Below are 16,812 nucleotides of genomic sequence, written 5' to 3' on the forward strand. Positions count from 1 at the left end.
AGATAATACAGGGAGGACGTGGAGGTTAAACAGAAAGGTGTAGCCAAGAGTGCTCATAAAGCACTCAATGATCCGTAAAGTGCCTGGCATATAGTTGTACGAATACGTACTTGTCGGAATCCCTGGATGAACCAAGGAAGGAACGTGGAAGCTTACACTTATTGAGCGTTTACTTACCACTAGGTGCCCGGGCGCTGTTCCGGATACTTTATAAATATTAACTTATTTGGTCGTCATAATAACCCTTGGGGGTAAGCGCTATTACGTTAGAGACGACGGCCCTGAGATAGAGATGCCAGGTAACTCGCCCAAGGACAACACGCAGCTAGTCATTAGCAGGTGCCTCCACTCCGGGTACCGAGACCTGATCGCTCTTGGGTCCAACATCTCCTTCGTTGCGGCTTTGGAGGTGGTACTTGCGGCGGCGGGATTCAAACGCGAACTCTCTCCAGGCCTCAGTTTACCCATCCCTGAGACATGGGCCCGAGCACCGGTCCGGACGCTCGTCGGGGCCCCTTCCCGGCGGGAGGGGATAAGCAGGAGGCGGGAGGAGGCCGGGGCCGGCCCGGGCGCGCCGCGCGGAGGCGCCCTTCCCTAGCGCGCGAGCCCAACGGCCGCGAGGCGCGCCTGCTCTCGGGCGGAGGCGCGGGGCGGGGCCTGGAGAGCGGAGGGGAGCCCCGCGCCCCCGCCTCAGCCGCCGCCGCCGCCGCCTCGGTCTAGCCCCCGCCGCCGCCCGCAGCTCGCCGGAGCCGCCCCCGCCCGCCCCCTTCCTCCGGCCTTGCTCCCTCCCTCCCTGCGCAGCGGAAACATGGCGGCGGGAAGGGAGTGAGCCGCTCCGCGCCCCTCGCCGCCGCTCCCGCCGCGCCCGCAGGTAAGCGTCTCCGCGGCCGCCTCCGCTCGCGGGGGAAGCCCGTGCCCTGAGGGCCCTGGGCCACCTGGGGCCGCCCGGAGCCAGAAGGCAGCGGTGGAACCTGCCCGACCGCTGCCTCTGCCCCTCTGGGCCCGGGTGTCGGTCTGTCTGTCGGGTCGCCGTCGGGGTCTGCTTGCCAGTCTGTGGTCCGCGCGCGGCCGCGGCCCTTTCCGGGCGGTGTCAGCGGGCCCGGATCCCCGGCGGCCCTTCCCTGCGTTTGGCCGGCCGACGAGGCCCAGTGTCCAGCCGGCGGCCCTGACGCGGTGGGGACGCCCCGGGGGCCCCAGTTCGGGAAACCCAAGGACAGGGGCCCCTCTGAGGGCTGGCATCGCGGGGCAGTCAGTGCAGGGGCCCCTCTGGCCAGGCTGGCGGAGTTGGAGTTGACCGGGAATAGGCTGGCTTTGAGCCGAGGGCCGGGGGTCGGCGTGGATGTCCTTCTGCACGCGGGTCTGTCGGTCTGCTCTGTCACGAGAGCCTGTGGGTCCACTCTGGCGGGGTCCTGGTTCAAGGCAGGTGCACACCGAGGTGGGTGGGCGCCAAGAGCCCAGAGCTGTCAGCAGCCGTCCTCGGTCGGAGCGGGACTCCAGCAGCGAGAGCTGCTCGGGGACAACTCACGTGTACCGCCTGCCCCGGAGCCCCGCTGAAAACCGGCCTTGGAGAGTAGGTTTCAAACCTCAGAGCGGGGCGGGAGCAGCGGGGCGTCGGGGTGAGCAAGCGGCCAGGAGGGCTGGACACGTGGGCACAACTATGGGCCAGCCCAGGACGGAATGAAAGGGTTTTCCAGAAGATAGCTGAACCCCAGAACATTTCTGGACTGCAAGGGAATTGAAGTCATCTGGGGTCTCACTGTCTCATCCCTAGCCAGAGTATCTTTGAAAATCCCAAATACCACTCTAGTGATTTGACTAACCTGTTTAATGGGAAACTAATGCTTCCCAAGAAACCCAATCTGTTCCTGGATGGCTTTGGTTTTTACAAATTTTTATTCATTTTGGTTGAAAGAAACAGCTGCCTCCCATTCTTCCTATTTCTTTTCCCTTATGGACAGCCATTTAGATATCTGAAGATCGTAATCATGTCCCCGGAGTCTTGTCTTCTCCCCACTAATTCCAGTTCCTTCAGTTGTTTCTCACATGCCTGGTTCTCTGATTCCTTCTCTGGCTGGGCTGTAGTTTGTCCCTATCCCCTTCACAGGGGAGTTTCTTAATGTGAGCTGGGTGATAAAACCTAGTAAATTCCTCTGAGAAGTTCCTTGGCTCCAAGGAAAAGTGCTCTATTCCCTTCTCCATTTATGTTCTGTTTTTTGAACTTAAAATTAAAAAAAGAGCTGTTGAGTACTGTTTGTTGAGGAGAAGTAAAAGAAGTCCTGTTTTGTCATATTTTATGGACATTCTGTGTACACACCCCCCTTTAATGTCTATAAATACTTTATCAAATGAGCTAACTTATATCAAAGTGTGTTTTAAAGTGGAAAACACTATGCAAATAGAAGAGCTTACTTTTACTCTGAAAAAACATTGAGATCTAGTTTGGTGCCACACTGAGATTTAATATTTAGTTGGAGAAGGAAGTGCTTTATTACACTGAACTCTTTGCTCTATTTCTAATGCCAGCAAAAGGCCCAAAATTACATGAAAAAGTACATTTACTAGCATTATTTTTTCTTCACTTAGTCTTGGTAGTGCAGGGGTTAACTTTTTAAAAAGGCTCTTTTATCAACCTCCTGAATTCCTGCCTAAGCAACCCTGCAGGTTAGTAATTTTTTAAGCCCAGCAAAGAAGTAATGACCTTATGGATAAAATGTTAAGCTCTTGTGTCTGGGACCCTGTTCAAGTTGTAAGCAAAGTTTCACTGTTTATAACATAGACAAGCACATACCAGCAGTCAGAATCGGTTCTTTATCTTTGTTCTTATGTCTTCATTTTTTAAGTTGGTCAGGGTTTTGAAGTTTGTAGCACATTTGTCAAGTTTTGATTTATGGTATGTTTGTGCAAGTGCTGTTACCCTTTTATGTAAGTCGGGTAAAAATTTTTACAGCACCAATCTGTACAGACCCAGGAAAGGCTCTGGTTTCTTCCCTTCAAAGTGCTTGGAGTTAAAGGCAGGGGATACTAAACTCTGAAAAAGAACTGATGTGAATGTCCCACTGAAAACTTAAACTCTTAATGTTCTAACCTTCACTCTGCACTTAGGTACCTACTGTTTGTCTGGTACCATGCTTGGTTCTGTGCGTAGCTGGGTATGCAAAGATGAATAAGATACATTTCCAGTTCTTGTGGGCTGGTAAATTAGATGCTAAAATAGGTCATCTTAGAATAAAAGGTGAGAGCTATGCATATGCTATGCATCACCCAAAGGTAAGGAAAATTCGGCTTATCTAGGAGTTGAGGGAAGACTTTGGGAAGAGATGACACCTGGTCCAAATATTAAATGGTAATAAGTAGGAGTTACAAAGGAATAGATGAGTAGAAAGTGTGTTGCAAACAAAGAAAATAGCTTGAGCAAAGGCATCAATGTGAGAAAAGGGATGGCTTGCATAGAAAACTACAAGCAGGTTGGGACTGCTGAGAATATGTCAATGAAGACCTAAGTAGTAAGTTGTGAGGCTGCAAGTACAGGCAGAGGCCCAGTCATGAGGCACTGAAAAGTTTTTATCAGACCTGGATGAAGTAACATTTTAAATAGATCATTCTGAGGTCATAGGGATGAAGGGAAAGGGACAAATTTGAGAAAATCTTTGAGGCTTTATGATTGATTAGATGTGCAGGTGAAAGGGTGAGGAGTCCACTGTGATGCTCAGGTTTTTGGCTTGGGTGACCAGGAGGATGGTGGTGACATTAACTGAGACAGGAAACACTGGATAATGAGTTCAATTTGGGACTTGAAGATTTGTGATTTCTTTGAGTTCTATGTTAGATCAGTGAGCAAATATAGTGGGAGGGAACTGGGAAGAGAAGGAGGTTGTGGTCAGAAAGCAGAATATTGGAGTTAAGTTGTCTGATATGGAGCCATTCTAGGTAACAGCTACCTCCCTGTGTTTGGGTCAGTGAAGGTCCCTGAAGCTGAGTACGACAAGGAACTGTGAGGCTATTGTATTGAATGTCATCTGTGTGGATAGTGAGGTGATTTAGAATGATAGGATGGGGGAACGAGAGACCAATTGTGACCCAGGTGCAGTGAATATAGGGGATTAATCAGGAGGGTGGTAGATGACAGATGAGGGGGAGGGGTAGAGTGATAGAGCCAGATGGCTTAAACCTCAAAGGAGAACGAGTTTTTAAACACAAGTGTGGAAAAGTAATGGTTTTTGACTTGTACTTCCTGGAAGCAGGATTTGGTTCTCTTCATCTTTATTCAGAACCTGTATTAATCACTCTGTTTGCTCTGAAGAGTCTGTTAGTCCTGGAAAGTAGGAGGGCAAATACCATATATCTAATCCTTTCTCCTATTACTTAGTGGGAAAAGGCAGTGGAGGATTTTCCTCTGATAATCAGTGGGTGGGTAGGAAACAATCACATAAAGCCATAAGGACACACCCCTGGTTTCTGGAAGGAGTATAGTGGAAAGAGCCTCGGCTTTGGACAATGATTCAGATCCAAGCTCTGCCACTTACTAGTCTTGTGACTGTGGGCAAATCAATTAGCCTGTGTAAAAAATATGTTCCTACTTCATAGGGTATCACAAAGATTACGTGAGATAATATATAAAAATCACTAGAAAAGCAACTGGCGGTTCGTAGATGTTAAGTAAATGTTAGTTCCCTTTCACTTACCGTTAAGGAACTTATGCTTTGCTAGCGGAAGTAAAACCTTTCATGCTAACCTAAATTATAAGGCAGAAGGTAGTAAGCACTCTAAGGAAGGTATAAACAAAGTAACATGGGAGTTCAGAGGAGGGAACCATCATTTTTCAACATGTGGTAAAAAGGATAGGCTTCACACTTGAAATGAATTTCATTTGGGCCTTAGAGAACAAATTTTAATAGATTTAAATAATAATTTAGGTGGAGATAAAAGTAGGGAAAGTGTAGTATATGTATGTTAAAAATTAGTAACTGCCACAAATTTCAGTATTGTATTTGTTTAAGTAAGTAGTGGGGAATTTGGTTAGAGAGATGGGCTGGGGCCATAGTAGTAAAGGCCTGAAGATACCGAGTTTGGGCTGGATTCTAGCAACCCTAGGGAGCCATCGATTGTATGCTCTGTATTCCCCCTCAGTTTGTCATTTAGGACCTAGCACACAGTCTTCCTTTCCACCTAAATTTCTGCCTGAATCCTGAGACTTCAGTACTCACATGGATGATTTTTTCCCTATCACATTGGTCCTTGGTTTTCATGACCTTTTCGACTCAAGTGATCATTTCCATTTACTTGAGCTAATCACTCCCACAGTCACACCATGGGCCTTGTTATCATCCAGAGATATTCTGCCTCCGAAATTGCAACTTTGTTCAAAATCTCTCCTTCTACCTGACTCTTGATTAACTCCACTAGATCTGTTCTTCAGCTTCATAAAGACCTAGCTTGACTTTTTTCCCAATCCAGCTTAATTTTCTTAGCACATCATTTAGTCACTCACTTGCTGTTACCCTCTATTCCCTTACCCTTTGTCCTTCTTTCCCTGACTGGGAGAAGTTCCAACCCTTATTGACATGAACTAACCTCTCTCTTCTTGTCTATACTAGCTCTACTGACCCCTGCTGGAGAAAATCACACAGTTATACAGATTGCTGCCATTGGATCTTCAATATGTAGTAATTTCTTTGCCCTGTTCTCCCTTATGTCTTCTATCAAACCTGTTCTGTTTTCAGGCTTCTGACCCACACCTCACATTTCCCCTTTCACTCTCAACTTAAAAGTAGAAATCATTAGAGGAGGCCTGTCTCACTAGCAAATCAAGTTACTAGCAAACCAAGTTACTTCAGACTCTACCTATGTTTTCCTGCTGCTGCTTCCTGCCTAAGGCTAAATCTCTGAACTGTAACTTTACTTTGCTTTCAACCTCTTTCTCTCTTTTGGTCTTCTTTTCTTTTGTATTTAAATCTGCTTAGAAGTCTCCAATCCTGAAATAAATCTTCTAACTAAAATTTTAAGCCCATGTTTCCCTCTGGCTACCACCCAACCTCCTGCCCATGCTTCCTACTCAAACTTTTTTTTTAAAAAGCAATTTTATTGAGATACTCACATACCATACAGTTCATCCAAGGTGTACAATCAGTGAGTTTTAATATAATCTCTGAGTTGTGCATTCATTGCCACAATCAATTTTAGAACGTTTTCAATACTCCAGACAGAAAAACCCCATAACCCTTAGTAGTCACCTCTCAATCCTTCTATCCTTTCCCAGCCTACATAACCACTAATCTAATTCTATCTCTATCAGTTTATTTATATTTAAAGAATACTAAAATGTTACTAACTATAGTCCATAGTTTGCATTATGTGTATTTTTTCCATAAACTACTCTATAATTAACACCTGTACTAGTGATGTACATTTGTTATAATTCATGAAAGAACATTCTTATATTGTTATACACCAGAAGACATCATCCACCACAGGAAATGTTACATAGTTCCATGTTTTATCCTCTAGCTTTTCTTCTAGCAACATACACTACCTAAAACTATCCCTTTTCATCCACATCACACACACAATTCAGTGCTGTTAATCATACTCCGTATTTTGCTACCATCACCAATGGAAATGGATACAGACCTAGATATTTAATGATATTCTTCAATAAAAGAGGTAGTTTTTCCTTCCAGAAAATGGCTGAGGAAGGAAATATACAAGACAGTCCTGGAGAATCTTCTAGTGCCAAAAAAGTAAGGAATTAAGAAGCAATGAAAACAGCACAACACACACACACAACACACACACAAACACATATGCATATATGTATAAAAGAGGAGTCACTGAAAGGTCTTCCAGTGGCCAAGGTGAGCCTAAGCAGGCATGTGGACTAAATGCAGTGTGCTATCCTGGAATGGGATGTGAAATACAAAAAGATAAATTAAGGGAAATCTGGGAGCATGAATAGACTGTAGTTAATAATAATGTATCCATATTGGCTTTATTAGTAAACAATGCAGCATGATAAGACAAAATGTTAATGCAGAAAACTGGATCTCAGTTACATGATAAATCTCTGCACTATCTGCATAATTTTTCTGTAAATCAGAAATATTTTAAGATAGTTTTATTAAGCAACATTGTTATATTTTTCCTAACATAATTTTTGTCTAATCATTCCTAATATTAATTAATTAATAATTCCCTCTGTTAACTAGTCCTGTTTTTAAATACATTTTTTATTGTGAAATTTAACATACATACAGAACAGTGATAACCTTCAAAGCATGTCTTAACAGATAGTTAGCAAATTTCAAAGACTGTTATGGGTTACTATCGTTGTATGGTTTCAGTTGTTTCCTTATTGTGATATATAACATATATGCAGAAAGGTGTTAACTTTTTGAGGTATATACATTTCATATATAAACTCTCTTACTCTCACTTCTTAATTCACTGCATTCTAGCTTCAGTCTCTTTCATTCAATAAGATTGTCTTAGTTTTCTCATCTGAAAATGGGGATAATAATAGTAACTACCTCAAAATTTTTGTGATTTTTTTTTTAAATGCATTAATCCATGTGATAATCTATGTGAGATTATCTATATGAAAGAGCTCAGTGCAGTGTAGAGCCCAGCATAGGAATGCTACATATGTTGCTCATATATGTTACTTTTGTTATTTTTGCTACTTATGTTATCTCATTGATTCCTCCAAACACTCATGAGAAGTACAGATAAAGAAGACTGAGATTTAAGGGCTTAGAGACTTGTAAAAATCACATAGTCAGTGGCAGAGGCCCTGAAACTGCTCTGATCAGGGTCACCAATTACTCCTTGTTGCTGACACCAGGGGGACAATTTTCAGATGTTAGCAGCAGCATTTGACATTCATGATTTTTCCCTCTTCCTTGGAACATTTTTTCCCATCAGTGTTTTGGTCCCTCCTTGGCCCCTGCACCTCAAGTGTTCTTTGCATGAGGGGATCCGTTCTCTTGCCTGTCTTTGGTCCTAGGCCACCTTTTCTACATTCCCTTAGCAATTGTATCTGCCACTTGGCTTCCAATAACATCTAAAAACTGATGTCTCAAATTTCCATTTATAGTCAAGATCTCTCCTCTGAGTGTTAGAACTATATATTTATCTACCTACAAAAAGCTTCACTTGTATATACCATACCTACCTACCTCAAAGTCCGTAAGTCCCAGACTGAAACCAACATCTTTGCTACTTTTCCTGCTTCCCCCCATGTTTGTTTAAAAAAATTTCTCTTCCTGAGAAGTGCTTCTAGTTTAGAAAAATTGTAGTTCGTTCAATAAATATTGTTGATCACTCAGAAAGAGCGGAAATAAGACAGGGCCTTTTCCTCAGGGAGCGTACGATCTAGGATAGGAAGATAGCCACACACTTCACTAACCCTTAGCAATAGAAAGTGAAATGTTACATAACTGCATAAACAGTCTGGAAATTCAGAGGTAGAGGAGGTGGTCACTGACTTCTGGGGTAGCTGTATAAAGTTTCTAAGTTCATGGCTTAAGGAAAGCTCAACATAGGTAATTTGAGAATGGAGACTGAGATGGAAAGTATGAGAATTTGGGAACAGAGTTGCTTTTGGAAAGATAAAGTGAAAATCTGTCCTTTCTCTTAAATCCTTGGAATATTACACAAATAAAACAAAGGTTTTTTTTGGGACAGATAATTTTAATTGTTCCTTGGCACAAAGTATCATAGGTTCAATTATCAGTAGTTTCTTGGGCATTTAATTGAGCATATACCCTGTGCTAGGCACATGGAAAATAGCAGTAAATTCAGTGCTGTGGAGTCATTCATAGCCTACTGGGGGAGACAAAAGTGATAGTTGTGTTACAGTGTACTCAGTGCTATGGTAGTGGTTGGTGTGATATGATAGGATCCACATATCCGTCTCAGACGAGTTAGTATCCTTGTGTGCCTAGGAGTTTCAGGGTTGGTGTAGGTAGCACTAGAGAGACGGAGATGCAAGGAAGGATATACATTTACAGTTGCATGGTAGAGAGGGATGTTGTCACATACGTTTTTCTGTTTACTTTGAAACTTATAATAACCCTGTTAAGTAGGATGCCAGGTGTTTATAAACCCTATTTACTAATAGGAACTAAGGTGCTGATAGATTAAATGGTGTTCCCAGTGCCAACCAGATAGTGTCAGAACAAGGACTCAAAATCAGGTTGTCTTACTTCAGATTTTGTCCAGAATGACTCATTGCCTCCTATGACCTCGTTTTCAAAGACCCTGTGCTGTCTGAACCTCCTGCTGGTTCTGCGTCATCATCATTTATTAATTTCCTTAACTTTTTAAGCATATAAAGGCCACTACATTATTTTTCCTCCATATTTACTATAAATATTACGATTGTTAGCTTTTAAAGTTAAAGCATAAATGTGTTTTATATTCATTTTACTTGTCGTATCTGTTACTCATTGGTACATTTGCAGCTGTTTGCTTATTTATTATAGTTGCTTTATACTCATGCTTATGTAGACTTTCCTCTGAGACATTCAAACATGTTAGAAATATAGACTAGTTTAGCCATTTTTCCCCCTGTAAAGTATAATAGAAAACATAAGAGCCAGCATACTCGTTCTCATATATTTAAGAAGAGAGCAGACAGCCATTTGTCTTAGATGTTACAGAGTTTTAAACTTCCAACCCTGATTTCATGGTGCCCTGCCATGTCCCAGTTGCCAAAGCAAGAAGGCCCCCTTCAGATTGGTTACAGTGATTTTATAGGGGCACCTATCTATTCAGATATGTGACTTCTCCAGCACTTCTCAGCAGCCCATGTATAGCTCAAGTGAAGAAATATGGCTGGCTCCATGCAAGATTACAGTTTGCCAGATGGGTGGATGGCAGGAAAGACAAGGGGACAAGTTTATGATTTTGGCAAAAATGCAGTTTAGTAAGTATAAGCCTTGGAATTAAAGATGGCCTGGGAGGGGGGCCAGTAAATATTATAGAGTAAGCAAGCAAATTGGACAAATGGAAAATTGAGGTCTGAGTAAGTGATTTTGGAGGTGGTTCAGATGTGATCATGAGAGGTATGCTGCTGGAGGTGAAATGGAGGAGAAAGCCATGGAGATAGCAAAGGGGGTGACCTAGAGGCCCCATGTAGGATGGATGACCCATGTCATTTTTGCAGTCACATAGAATAACACCGGAAGAGGGGTGGAGTAGAAGACGTTGAACCTGTCCCTAGAAGAGGGGAAGAGACAGCCCCTCAAAGGCCCGGTTTCCTGATTATTTATAGGCCAGAGCAGTCTACTAGGTTCACAAATGGACTGTTGGGTTTTGTGTTTAATTTTTTGTTTTGAAAGAATTTAAGATTTACAGTAGACTTGCAAGAACAGTACAAATAATTCCTATATGCCCTTCACCCAGATGTTAACATTTAAAAGAGAGAGATTGCTTAGAAGTCTCCAAACTAGGTTAAATTTATTTGTTTAAAAATAAATGAGACCACAGACATAGGGGACTGGTGGTTTGATGGGTTGAGCCCTCTACCATAGGTTTTACCCTTGGGAAGACGGTTGCTGCAAAGGAGAGGCTAGGCCTCCCTATGGTTGTGCCTAAGAGCCTCCTCCCGAATGCCTCTTTGTTGCTCAGATGTGGCCCTCTCTCTCTGGCTAAGCCAACTTGAAAGGTGAAATCACTGCCCTCCCCCCTACATGGGATCAGACACCCAGGGGAGTGAATCTCCCTGGCAACGTGGAATATGACTCCCGGGGAGGAATGTAGACCCGGCATCGTGGGACTGAGAACATCTTCTTGACCAAAAGGGGGATGTGAAAGGAAATGAAATAAGCTTCAGTGGCAGAGAGATTCCAAAACGAGCCGAGAGGTCACTCTGGTGGGCACTCTTACGCACACTTTAGACACCCCTTTTTAGGTTCTAAAGAATTGGGGTAGCTGGTGGTGGATACCTGAAACTATCAAACTACAACCCAGAACCCATGAATCTCGAAGACAGATGTATAAAAATGTAGCTTATGAGGGGTGACAATGGGATTGGGAAAGCCATAAGGACCACACTCCACTTTGTCTAGTTTATGGATGGATGAGTAGAAAAATAGGGGAAGGAAACAAACAGACAAAGGTACCCAGTGTTCTTTTTTACTTCAATTGCTCTTTTTCACTCTAATTATTATTCTTGTTATTTTTGTGTGTGTGCTAATGAAGGTGTCAGGGATTGATTTAGGTGATGAATGTACAACTATGTAATGGTACTGTAAACAATCGAAAGTACGATTTGTTTTGTATGACTGCGTGGTATGTGAATATATCTCAATAAAATGATTAAAAAAATAAATGAATTTCTCAAATTAATTTAGGAGTATAAAAGTTTATAAAATCTCATAGGCATAGAGGGCCACAATTCCAAATTAAGGGAATATAGGAGCTTAAAAAGGTTGTCTCATTTCTGTGTGTGTGTGTTTATTCAGTTTTTTATTCACTCATTCATTCAACAAATACTTATTGTCTACTAACTGCCAGACACTGTTATGTACATTCACAAAGATGAATACCATAATTTTTAAAATGAAAAGACCAGTCACAAAGTTGAAGAATGTATTTGTGGTATAGATAACAGCCACATATTACTATCTGTAATACATAAAGGATTCCTACAAATGGACTAGAAAAAGACAAACATATCAATAGAAAAATGACAAGGTACAAAAGAGGCACCCAAATGTTTATTAGCTGTTTGCCAGTAATTAGGTAAAAGCAAATTAAAACTCTTAATGAGATTGCTATTTCTTACCAATCAGATTAGCAAAAATTAAGAAGTCTGATAATACCAAATACTGGTGGGGATGCAGATTTAAGGGAACTCTTGGACAGTAATGATGGGATTAATAATGGTCACAACCGTGGTAAAGAACAATGTGGCAATATGTATTAAATCTAAAATGCATTTAACCTACAACCTAGCAGTTCCACTCCTAGATATATACCCCATAAAAAGTCTCCAATGTTTGCATATAGAGACATACACAAAAGTATTCATGCAAGATTGTTTATTTTGGCAAAAACTGGAACTAGTCCATCGAAAAGAATGAAAATATTGTGGTATATCTACCTAATGGAATTCCATAGAATAACAAAAATGAATGAGCTAGAGCTATGAAATAGCTTGTATGAATCTCACAAATAAAAGGTTAAGTGAATAAAACAAATTGCAGAACACATTTTTGTAAAACTTAAACATGTCTATATCATTTAGAGATGCATACTTAAATAACAAGTATTTAAAGAAATGTATGGTAATGATAAATATCAGTTTAAGGATAGTTAGTATCTCTGAAGGGTAGGGTAGGGTGAAAAGACCAGAAATAATGCTGGGAAGTATACATAGGTGGCTTAAATTGTATTAGTAAATATTTTTTAAACTGGGTGAGGATATGTTGGTGTCCATTATTGTTTATACTTTTTTATATATCTGAAATATTGCATTACATACGTATTTTTAAAGAATAATAGCATATAGTCCTTATTATGAGCATAATGTAGGGAGGGATTGGTAGACTTATTCATAAAGAGATGTTATTAGGACGAATCATATAAAGTTGCTACTTTCATAGGTCTAAAATAGTCTAATACCAGCGATTTCAAATGGCTCAGCCTCATTCAATCCAATACTAAGTGCTATGGTTTAAATATATTCAAAGTACTATGAGAATTCAGGGCAGGAACAACTGACTCTGGCAAGGCAGAAGGAAGCAGAAGGCCCCAGAAAAAGAGAATGACATCTGAACTGGATCTTAAAGATCTAGAAGGAATTCACCAGATACAGAGTGAAGAGAAGAAAGAAGGTCTCCCACACAGAAAAAGGTGAAGACTCCTTTGAATGAATGGAATTCCCAGGATAGAGTAAGTAGAGGTTAAAGAAAAGCAATGGAGGAAGAAAGTAAGATGGGGTAAGACAGAACAATAGTAGCCAATATCTGTATAGCACTTACATTTTTTTTTAAATCTTCATTTTATTGAGATATATTCACATACCAGGCAGTCATACAAAGCAAATTGTACAATTTGATGTTCACAGTGCCATTACATAGTTGTACATTCATCACCTAACTCAATCCCCTGGCACCTTCATTAGCACACACACACAAAAATAACAAGAATAATATATTAAAGTGAAAAAAGCAATAAAGTAAAAAGAACACTGGGTACCTTTGTCGGTTTGTTTTCTTTCTTTGTTTCCTTCCCCTATTTTTCTACTCATCCATCCATAAACTAGACAAAGGGAAGTGTGGTCCTTATGGCTTTCCCAATCCCATTGTCACCCCTTATAAGCTACATTTTTATACAGTTGTCTTCGAGATTCATGGGTTCTGGGTTGTAGTTTGATAGTTTCAGGTATCCACCACCAGCTACTCCAATTCTTTAGAACTTAAAAAAGGTTGTCTAAATTGTGCGTAAGAGTGCCCACCAGAGTGACCTCTCAGCTCCTTTTGGAATCTCTCTGCCACTGAAGCTTATTTCATTTCCTTTCACATCCCCCTTTTGGTCAAGAAGATGATCTCCATCCCACGAAAGCACTTACATTTTACATGTTAACTCATGTGATCCTCACAACCACCTTGCAAGGAAAGTACTATTATCTGTGTTTTATAGATGAGGAAACAGACACATAGAAGTTAAGTTACCTGCCCAAAGCTACAGAGCAGCAAAACTGGTAGAACCAGGATTTGAACACTGGCAATATGAGTCCAGAGTCTAAGCACTTGGCTATTAAACTATACTCTAAATGGCTACACTATAAGCAAAATCAGGAGGAATTGGATGCCACGTTTCTTGTTCTGTGATTATTCACTCATTGGTCCAGTGATTTAATTTTGCAAATGAAGAAACAGAGGCCTAGAGAAGGGGTGTGGTTTGTCCAGGATCACAAAAACTAGAATCTGATTCTCCTGACTCTTGGTCCAGGAAATCTGATGGAAGAATCATCAAACATTTGAGTGTCTTTTAGTATGTCAGGCTTGTACTAGGTACCTGAAAAAAAACATAAAGGCATGCAGATTTAGCTTCAGAATTCTTTTATCTAACCTATAAAACTAACGATCGGTATTTTCTGTTTGTTTGTTTATATATATCTTGCCTTATTCCAGAATGTATTTAAAGCAGATCCATTATGTGTTAACATGTCATATTAAGAAAGGGAATAACCATTATTGACCATATGTCAGTCAAAATGCTACTTTTGTAAGCATATTATTCTCATCCCCCTGTATATAGGTATTGTTAGCTCTATTTTATACGTGAAGAAACTGAGACTCAAAGATGTCTGTCCAAGATCATGCAATTTATAAGTGATTGGATTCCGTTTCAAACCCAGAGCAGCCTAACTTCAACCTTACGCCCTTTCCATTTTCACTATTTGCACTCCTCACAGTGTTACAATTCTGAGACTTAAACAGTACAGGATGCAAGGTTTTCTTGCAGGAATTTATATATTGTTGTTTTGGTAGGGTATATCCTGTTCACCAAACAGCGTAAGCAAACTCAGACAGATCCCGGAATGGAAGAATGAAATGCTTTAGTGAATCAGAGTCAAAGTTATTTTTTAATTTGAGCAGTCATTTGAACAGTTCTTGTTTGGGTCAGTACTCATGTTTTAATAAATTGCTAAATTTCTGTACTTCACCCCCAGTCCTTGGCCTACATCTACTTCCCCCTTCTCAACCAACATTTACTAGCTACCTACTAAAGATATAAAGGTGAGAATAAGATATGGCTCCTTTCATCGTTGTGCTTACTATCCAGGTAATCTTCCTCCCCAAAACCCATAACCCCAGTCTATTCATGAGAACAACAGCAGGCAAATCCCTGTTCAGGGACATTCTAGAAAATACCTGACCAATATTCCTCAAAATTGTCAAGGTCATCAAAAACAAGAAAAGTCGGAGAAATCGTCAGCCAACAGGAGCCTTTGGAGACATAACTATTATAAATAATGTGGTATCCTGGATGGGATCCTAGAACGTTAGGCAAAAACTAAGAAAAACTGAATAAGGTGTGGACTTCAGTTAGTAATAATGTATCAATATTGGTATTCATTAATTGAACAAATGTACGCTACTAATGTAAGATGTTACTAATGGGGAAACTGAGTAAAAAGTATATACACTCTGAACTATCATCACAATTCCTCTGTAAATCTAAAACTTCTAAAATTAAAAGTTTACTTTTAAAAATTTAGAATAAAATTAAAATAATTTATCGGGATATAATTAAAACACACTTCTTCATACAATGATGTTCCTGATTCCACTGATTCTGTTGGTGGGACCAACAAGCAGTCTGTTAATAATTGATTCATGTGCCAAAGTGTATGCTAGGTGGGTTGTCATATTAAAAAAGTCACACATGTGGGTGACAAATACACCAAGTGGTAGTCAATAGAGAGGACTCAGATGAATGTAAAAATTCTTACCGCATAACCAATGCTTGTTAATTGAAAACAGTGCCATTATTTGGAAGGGATTGTGGATAGGTCCTCACATTGGCTTATGAACAAGAATGATCCAGTTCATATAGGGAATATTACTTTATTTCAGCTGTGTATGTGACACTAAAAGGATAAATTGCATAGTTATTTTTCTACAAATGCTTTATAAGATTAGTGTAATTCTTGGCCATATTCTTTGGAGTGAGAAATTTAGAAGTCTTGGATTTGGTTTTAAGAAAAAACTTGATTGAGAAATCTCTTGAATAATGGAGTTTATTGTTCTACTATGTATGTCTCATCATCAATTATAGTTGTGCCTACACGTGAAGGAAATTATTCATGGAAATCTGTCTTAAGGACATATTCTGTAAATAGTTATTTAATGACCCTGGATGTCAACTCTCCAAAGGAAGCTTAGATAATATTGCTAAATAGATGTTAGTGGAGCTAGCAAAACTCTTGTTTCTTTCCTGCATTCCGAACTCTATAACTCTTAACCTTCAAATTTCCATAACACCTTCAAACTTAATTATTTCATGCAACTTTAGCTAATAAGTAAGCAAGAATTGGTTATTTAGACTAAAATCTATTAAATACCTTTAATAAAACAATAAGTAAGTGTGCTGGTTTGTATATTTATGTCCCCCAGAAGAAGCCATATTCTTTAATGCACTTTTGTGGGGGCAGACGTATTAGTGTGGATTGGGTTGGAACCTATTGGTTCAGTGTCCATGGAGGTGTAACCTATCCAGCTGTAGGTGATAACTCTGACTGGATAATTTCCATAGAGTTGTGGCCCCCGCCCATTCAGCATGGGCCTTGTTTAGTTTATTGGAGCACTGTATAAGCTCAGACAGAAGGAGCTCACAGCTAGCTGGAGCTGAGACAGACATTTTGAAGATGGCTGATGGAAGCTGATGTAGACATTTTGGAGAACGCCCTTTTGAAATGCAACCTGGGAGTGAGCAGATGCCAGCCACGTGCCTTCCCAGCTAATAGGTTTTCCAGTCGCCAATGGCTCTTCTCCAGTGAAGGTAGCCTTTGTTGATGGACACTTTATGGCCTTAGTACTGTAACTTGGTAACCAAATAAACCCCCTTTTATAAAAGCCAATCCATTTCTGGTGTGTTGCATTCCAGCAGCATTAGCAAACTAGAACAGTGAGTTTTTTTAATGCTGAACTTGACACTTAGATGTCACAGCTATCTTATTGAGAATTGCTAGTTAAATTTGGTAAAATGTTAATTTTTTTGAGGTCATGTAAGAACATTCTTATATTTGTATAGTTAACCACAGTTGTTGTCCACAACCCAGGGTTTGCTATATTATACAGT

At 40.6% G+C, this 16,812-nt stretch overlaps 1 protein-coding gene across 8 annotated transcripts in view; it reads left to right on the forward strand.

The window, feature by feature from the left end:
- Window positions 1–764: 764 nt before the first annotated feature.
- The window catches only part of SCMH1 (Scm polycomb group protein homolog 1), a 234,828-nt gene continuing 218,780 nt past the window's right edge, over window positions 765–16,812 (forward strand). For 2 of the 8 annotated variants that reach the window (XM_037827535.1, XM_037827541.1), the window contains exon 1: window positions 765–871. The gene's annotated coding sequence lies outside the window, so the exon portion shown is untranslated. The remainder of the gene's footprint in view (window positions 872–16,812) is intronic. The other 6 variants (XM_037827534.1, XM_037827537.1, XM_037827539.1 and 3 more) reach the window with 5 other exon arrangements.

The sequence above is a fragment of the Choloepus didactylus genome, chromosome 2 (genome assembly GCF_015220235.1).
Source record: "Choloepus didactylus isolate mChoDid1 chromosome 2, mChoDid1.pri, whole genome shotgun sequence".
Taxonomy (NCBI): Eukaryota; Metazoa; Chordata; class Mammalia; order Pilosa; family Megalonychidae; genus Choloepus; species Choloepus didactylus.